Genomic DNA, 6,125 nt, shown 5'->3' on the forward strand with positions numbered 1-6,125 from the left:
TAAGTTTGGTATACGGACCACTTCCAACATAAGCTCTTGAAAAGCGATTCGTGAAAGCATATTAATAATTTTCACATAATTTATTGTATATATGATATGATAAATCACAAAAAATTTGACAATAAATTATTCACGACGAAAGCTCTCAACAAGAATAAAGCGAAGGGGAGGTTGGCTGTTAGTATATACAGTGAACGGTTATGATTATAAAAGCAGCGTAAGATTCTTTTAAATATATGCGGATGTATTAATACTTAAAACAATATAATGAAAACCCACGTTTTATTATATCAACCGATTCAAAATTGTTTTCCGAGGCGATTTAAGCTTGCCCGCCCGTCCGATGTCTTTTCATGTATGTTAGTGTTCAACCTATAGGTAGCAGTTTGTAAGTTTTGACGAGATTTGATACACAGACGTGTTTTTATTCAATGGTGACTACTATTGGATCGGCCCATGTTTGTAGTCCCTCTTCATATAACGGGTACGTAAAAACGTTATGCAATTTGAAAACTTTCCCGACAAATTCGCAATTTCATCATACCAAATTGTTATGAAATATATAAACAAACTTGACCAACTCGTAAAACATCAGCACTTATAATGGATCTTACAAAAAATAAGCTTTTCTATGGCAAGAGGGTCTGATTATCAAAATTTTGTGGTAAAAAATTGGCGATAACAACAATTTGTATAAGGATTCCTATTAAAAGTAAGCTTCTATATGATAAAAAAGTCAAATCTTCACGAAAACAGGTGCAAAATAAATTCACCTTTGACAAAAAAATTAGTTCTGGTAAGTTTAGGTACCACGCCAGTTCCTGTTTTGGGCCCCTCTTAGGGGTTCCCATACATGGAAATGAGGAGAATGGAGAAAATTTGTGGCGTTAACTACTCAAGTTCAAGTATTATGCACATCGAAAGACAAAGAGGGGTTTTCTGTCCTTGGCAGTCTTAAATAAAAATGACCTGACTAACCTATCAAACTAACCAAATTCACTCAACTAAAGGGGCACTTTTGGTAAAAACTACCTCTTTTAAGCGCTGGGCAGAGAACAATTTGAAAATCTCATATGTAAGTGAACTTTTTTAAAAAAAAGCAGTCCCAAATGCATAGAAAAAGGTGGTTAAGATACATCCAAATATACGTACAGATCAATCCACACCTCTTTAAATATAGTACGCCGTATGTAGCCTAAAAAAATGAAGTCCTTAGAAGGACTAAATTTATATAAGCATTTCCTTGACTGAATGAACTGCATCGACTTTTAGGACTAATTATTACAAGGCGTACATTGCGTATACGTTTAAAATATTAAAAAAGACACTATGAGTAAGACGAAGTTGCGATAACACAATATTAAAAATAAAAAATGCCAAACACGCACGCGTACCAAAACATTAACGACACTCTCAGGCGAAAACGAAACTTTTCGATTTCAGTTAGTAAGCTAACACGCATATTTATAGGAGAAACTATTTTGGTTACAGTAAGTTTTCAGGCCTAAGCTCTGGTTGAGACATCTAGAAGAAACACACCAACAATTTATATAGATATACTCGTGGTTATATATTGACATAAAATTAAATTTTTTGCATATTATTATCTAGTTGACGTATAACCAAGGTGTAAAAAAAAATGCAAAATGAATTATAAGTTATCCAAAACGACAAGAAATAAATGTTATAAGTGAGAAAAGTAACAGACGTTTATTGTTAGTCGTTGGTAACTGTATAACAAAACAGATATGATGTCTACATAAAGGCAGAAGAATAGATCCAGTATATGCTGGCTTTCAATCTTCTTATCTCATCTAGAAGTGATATTGTCAAAGGATTTCTGTAATATTTTCAAGAAATGCATTGAATAGTTATAGAATATTGGGTTTAAAACAAGTCCTTCAACTTCAATTTATATTACATTTATCATTTTCAATTTTAGTATGGACAAGTTTGTTTGAAGTTGGGAGAAATTGAGAACTACTCCCTCATACTACAGTTTATCGAGCGTCTATCCAAATCGTGATATACACCACCGGAGTAACTTTGCTTAATGTAGTCAGTTGTATTTCTTAATCTGAACTGGCAGTCAGTTATAATAAATTTTTGTTCTAGAACTTACAGGTGGTCTTCGCCGATATACTTAATCGAATACTTTACAAAACGTATGCAGTAAACTAATTGGTTTATACGAACTCACATCATTTTCTGGCTTATTTGAGTTACCCACCATACTTCTCTCTGGGCATTTTCAATGAACTCAAATGAACTCACCTTCTTTTATTTATGATTAAATACCTCACTTTCAAGCTAACGCACTTGCCGTAATATCTTAACTTTTTAAGATTTTTTGCAGTAAAAATAAAACAGCAGATTCGGGTAAAAATTTTCGCTCCAGTCTCTAAATGTCTCAATATTGAATCCATATTAATAACAGAAGCTCTAAAGGCACTCGAAAGTTTTCTATCCAATAGAAGATTTCACTAGAATCGCGTGGCTGTCATAAACTGTGTCGTTACAAGCTGTTAAGTTCTCATGAAATTATATAGATTGATTTTGAAATGAGAACAACTGAATTAAGTGTCTGATATAAGAAGAATATAGACAAAATTTTGATGATGACTGGAAAGCCCATTCGAATACTATATTTTACATTCATAATTTAAAGAGTGAGAGCTTTATCGTATTCATAAGAGTAATTCTCGTCTAAATCTGCTTTTAAGACTACGATTTTTTAATACATCAGATTAGAATGTTTTACCTTCAGTTATATCATTAACATTATGTGTAATTAGATGTAAACGACAGGGTGTACCGAATAGCCTTTGTAATTGGTCGCTTGATTTTGCTAACGATTACCATATTTTGGAGGAGGATCGCTATTTTTAGTGTAGCATCTAGTGATATGTTCCAAACCACATTCTACGCATTTCGCTTGCTTTGTGTGAGAGTGTGCAAAACTTTCACACCAATGCCTTTGGTTTCTATCTATGGGTTTTGTTAGCTTTTTTTCTAACTCGACTTGGTACGCATTTTTAGTCAATATATTGAAAATATCCGGCGCCTTTAGTCCCAGTGTTTCACCCCCGAATTTAATGTAAGCAATGAAAGAAGGTTATGAAATAATGAAGGTTTTCGAACAGCAGCCTTTCTGCTCTGCCTTGCTTAATGTGGTAGAGGTTTATTATTTTAATGTTAGGATGCGACAGACATCGTGAATATTTCAGTTTGAGCGTCGTTTATAGTTTTACACTCGAACCAATTAGCAGTGATAAAGGTTAAAAAATTCCTTATCACCCATTTTATATCACACATGTAAGCTAGAATTGATATAATTTCCTTTTGAGAAAAACTGGTTTACTAACTGAGTTTATTCTTCTGGCCATATATATATGATAACTGCCAATTTATTACATTAATGTCTAAATCGAAGTCTTTCATCGAAAATTCATGTAGTTCCTGGGACTTATTGATTCTTTAATATTAACTTCTGACTCATTAACAATTGTTCTGCCGTTACGCTTGGGCCAAGCCAAAACACACAATTCTCAAAGAAATTTTGGGAAACTCTGCTGGAAAAAGTTTAATATTTACACCCACCACTGAAAGATGAGAGGTATATTCATTTCGCCAAAACGTAGCGTTTGTTATGCAGAAGGAAATTTTAGACACCTTATAAAGTATAATGTTTTTGTTCAGCATAATCTGAATCAATTTATCGCATCCTATCTTCACAATGTCTACTGTAAACATCATTCTAACTACAAAAATGAACTTATCTACAGCAATACCCGGGCAAAAATGCAAAAATTCGTTCGCGGTTGCGCAATATTATCGTATGTAAAATTTTCATTTTGCGTCAGAATTTTTATCACGTCAGAAAAAAGCTTCAAAATAGTGCATATCACAAGATATGATATAGCACGACGTGTTATCAGAAGGTCAGTTTATATCATTCAAGGGATAAGGGCCACTTCTTAACCCTCTTCTTCCTTTATGATAATTGCGAGCTCGTCAAATGCTGTCGTATTTGATGTATCGCTTTGTCAGGCTAACTGCTATATGTATGAAGTTTTACTTTTAAGACTTTCCTTATAAAATTATATAAAAATTTTTCACTTCTTTTGAAGAGAATTTAATTAAGATTAATAGTTTTGAATAAAGTTGACAGGTGTTAAAATTTGCTTTATGCTTTTGATATAAAGACCCCTAAAGACCCCTTTGAAAATGTATTCTAGAAGATATCCACTTCTGAAATTGTCGTTGCAACTATCACAATGTATGGTGAGCATTGGCATCACAAGCGAATATCCAGCCCAATGCCCGGGACTGGCAGTAGTGGAGCAGCCACCGTATATCTGTTGCAGGTACTTCTACCTCCCATGGAAGGTATGTGTAGGATACAGTAACTCGAAAGTGGGAAGAAGATCACGTTATTGCCAATGCGCAGGGCGACTCGAAAATGTCCGTGTTAGGCATTATGAACCAACTTACCATTATGAACTTACCTACTTAGTTATGTTCCACAGGCCTTAGATTGTGCCCGCATTTACCACAGGCTTCTAGACGAGGACCACGCTCAGACACTCGTTTGCGAATTTTTTACTAAGAACCAAAGAAGCGACTTTAGCGTTCCTTGAAGATTATCTAATTTTTTGGAGTTGTTGCTTCCCGGTTCGTTGCCATCCGGGACCTTGGGGGTTCACTGTTGGAAGCTTTTACAAAGTCTTGGGCCCTTTTATGGCTGCTTTAGTCGGTAAGGTGTTGGTCCCTACTAGAGGTGAATAACTCTTCCCGGCAGCCGTCAGTGGAACTGATCCAAAGACGTAGCCAGCGATGTGTCCGCTTTGTTTAGCTCTAACACCGAGAAATCGCCCATTGCTAAACTTCGCATAATAGCGTTTTTCCTCATTTCTTTCTGGAATATTTTTCTGTATCGACGTTTAAAGCTTTCATCTCGTCCTCCAGAATTTACCACCTGGCTCGGTTTCAAAACTTTGAGAGCAGCACCGTCACCATTAACCAAGTCGCGGCGGTCCTCCACTTGCAAGTCAGTATAAGCCAACACGGGCGGCAGGTACATCTCCAGGTGAAGTATCCCCGTTCTCGACTTTTCGTCCTCCAGGAGCTTCTAGAGAACGGCATTCAGAAATTGGATTAGCTCCTTGCTCCGGTCCCATATGTACTCTCCCAAACCACTCCGGGCCGAAGAGAACATACTCCTTCTCACTGGGCTTGTTACAATATTTACGGTATCCTCATACATTTTATATTTTCCCTCCTGATCAGATCGGTACGCCTACTTGAAGATCAATCGTGGTTGTTTGATATTCATCCTTCATATATGAGATTGAAAGACCATCCGATATCCGAACATACACCACATATTAAAAATACATTCCTTCTGTCTTCTAGTCGTTATCGCTCCACTTGACAAGAAACGGGAAAGCCCGTAGACCACGCCGTCCTTTTATGGCTTTGGCCTGACAACTATTGACTGATGTGTTACCTGAATACACCCAATTGTTTTTTCTTTAGGTTTAAGAGTTTCAATACAAATAAATTGAAACGTCCATATGCTCAGTTTTTTTTTAATATTATTCCCACAAATTATCAAACGCATTTCGATTAAATAAAAACATGTGCGTTTTTAGTATTATGCGAAAATGACAGCGTGCTTTTTAGATTCGATTTATTTAAGAATATACACCAGGCTCTGACTCTTTTCGAGGTTTTTAAACGAATAAGGAGGTTAAATTCAACATAGGGTGAATCTTCAGTTCAATTTATATCAAGCAAATATATAAAAACGCAAAAGCTTCCCTTCAACTATTTCACTCAAAGTCGAACTAGGGCGATTTTACGTATTCCAACACTCGAAAATAAAATAATAATAGTAACCCACATGTATTCAGAGAGTTTCTAAGGATTAAATACTTCAGACCATTGTACAGCAGGTGATTAGAAATTTAAAAATTTGTTTATCTCTTGAAACGGTGTTTTGGATTACACGCGTTACTCTAACATAATGTCTACTACATAATGCCTTGTTCTGTGCAGTTTATTTTTACTTATATAGACATCTACATTATTGGTTTAAGCAAGTTCGTATTTGTTAATTTAGT

The sequence above is a fragment of the Glossina fuscipes genome, unplaced genomic scaffold (assembly GCF_014805625.2).
Source record: "Glossina fuscipes isolate IAEA_lab_2018 unplaced genomic scaffold, Yale_Gfus_2 308, whole genome shotgun sequence".
NCBI lineage: Eukaryota > Metazoa > Arthropoda > Insecta > Diptera > Glossinidae > Glossina > Glossina fuscipes.